The 2,026-nt window shown below is 62.9% G+C and overlaps 1 long non-coding RNA gene across 1 annotated transcript; it reads left to right on the top strand.

Moving 5' to 3' along the window:
- The first annotated feature begins 6 nt into the window (after window positions 1-6).
- LOC145718942 (uncharacterized) lies at window positions 7-1,975 on the top strand. The gene is made up of 3 exons (XR_014142105.1): window positions 7-947; window positions 1,621-1,669; window positions 1,739-1,975. It is a non-coding gene; the product is annotated as an uncharacterized LOC145718942 (long non-coding RNA).
- Window positions 1,976-2,026: the final 51 nt, after the last annotated feature.

Genomic DNA, 2,026 nt, shown 5'->3' with positions numbered 1-2,026 from the left:
GGATGGATGGGTGGATGGATGGATGGATGGTGGATGGATAGATGGATGAATGGTTGGATGGATGGTAAGTGGAAGGATGGATGGATGGATGGTTTTGGATGGATGGATGGATGGTTGGATAGATGAATAGTAGATGAATGGTTGGATGGATGGTGGATGGTGGGATGGATGGTGGATGGATGGATGGACGGATGAATGGTAGGTGGGTGGATGGATGGATGGTGGATGGTGGGTGGGTGGGAGGATATCCAGCCACATCTGTGAGCATTGAGTTTGCAACAATAGCCCCAGTAAGGCTCAGGGGAAGTGGGTCAGTTGGAAGAAAAGGAGGAGGGAGCTGCCTATCACCATGGGGCTCTGTGAGAGTGAGGTCCCCTCGGTCAGTGATTGGTTACATCCTGGGGCAGAATGAACAGGTCCGCCATGCCCCCACCACCTTCCCAGGGGCTGGGCATCCAGCTGGTGTAGAGAGGCTTGTTCTTGAGAATGACTCAGAGACATGTGTCTTGGAGTCAGCACCTCAGGGTGGGAGCTCAGCTCTCTCCCCCATCTCTCATGCATCGTCCAGCCTTGTTTGTGGCAGCTCCGGTCTCCGGGAGGCTCTGAGTGCCCCATGGTCCATCTCTGACATGCACAACCCTCCCCAGCAACTTCCTGTCAGACCAGGCAGAATCCTCAGCTTCCCCGCCCCAGCATGGTGTGCTTTCCCACCCTGCCTGCCTGGGGGTCTGGCGGGTGGTGGCAGGCTGCATTTCAGCCTGTCTGAGATACGGGGAGCTGGCCCTGGGTGGGGTGGGGTGGGTGGCCACCCACCGTGCTCCCTGAGCCCACGGCAACCTTGGGAAGCGTCTCTTCAGGGGCTCGGCTGGGCCAGCTCTGTCTCTCCACAGCTGGGGCTGCCCAAAGCAGAATTACACCTTCAATGGCTCATCCTCCGAGATCAATTGGTGAGTCCCCTGGCCAGTCTGGGACCTTTCCCTGGCCCAGCCCCTCGGGACAGAAGCGCAGCCTTGGCCCGGGTGCTGGGCAGCTGGGATGCCCCTCAGAGCACCTGAGGGCTCGGGGGCCATGTTAGAATGATAGGCGTCACCACAGGGGACTTGACTCAGCAGCCTCCTTCCCGGCCCCCACCCCCGCTCCAGCTCAGCCCACAGACTGTGGGTGGGGAGGGGGGCAGCTGGAGGACCTCAGCGACGTAGCTACTCCTCCTGTGGGTGACGCGTTCACCCAAGGAGAGCTGTGGCCCCAGAGCGACCACGGTGCCTGGTCCAGAGTTTAGGATGCGTCTCCTGGGGCTCGGCCACCTCCCGTAGGACCACCAGCATTCCAGCAGACGCTGCCCCTCCCCGGCTGGGCTGCACCTCCCCGAGCCCCAGAGCCAGGCTGGGCTGGGGAGGAAGGGAGCCCCGGGCTCAGTCTGCACTTGCCCCAGCGAGCCCGTCCAGGGCGAAGGGCCCCCTGAGCCTGCAGCGCTGCCCCACAACCCCCAGCTTCTGGCCTGCCTCCTTTCCCCTTCCCCTCCTGTTCTTTCCCTCCATCTGCCCAAGGAGCAGCTTGGGGTCAGCAGAGGCCCCGGGGCTGGGGGACAACAGCCCGAGGCTCACCTCCCTCCCTCCCCAGGGCGCCCATCCTCTGGGTGGAAAGAAAGATGACTCTGTGGGCTATTCAGGTGAGTGGGGGGCATGGCTCCGGGTGGGCCCTGCTCCCCCCAGCCCCACTCAGGCTCCACCCCTCCTAGGTCATCGTGGCCATAATAAGCTTCCTGGAGACAATGCTCCTCATTTACCTCAGCTACAAAGTGAGTACCCCCACCTGGCCTGACCCTCCCCTCTGACCCCCTACCCCACTCCTGGCTGGCTCGCCCCCCCCACTCCCTGACCTCCACCCCACTCCCTGACCTCCTGGCTGGCTCGTCCCCCCCACCCCACTCCCTGACCTCCACCCCACTCCCTGACCTCCTGGCTGGCTCGTCCCCCTCCACCCCACTCCCTGACCTCCACCCCACTCCCTGACCTCCTGGCTGGCT

This window comes from Leptonychotes weddellii, unplaced genomic scaffold, assembly GCF_054177405.1.
Source record: "Leptonychotes weddellii isolate Sample4059 unplaced genomic scaffold, ASM5417740v2 HiC_scaffold_25998, whole genome shotgun sequence".
Classification (NCBI taxonomy): Eukaryota; Metazoa; Chordata; class Mammalia; order Carnivora; family Phocidae; genus Leptonychotes; species Leptonychotes weddellii.
This window is presented reverse-complemented; position numbering and strand designations above follow the sequence as displayed.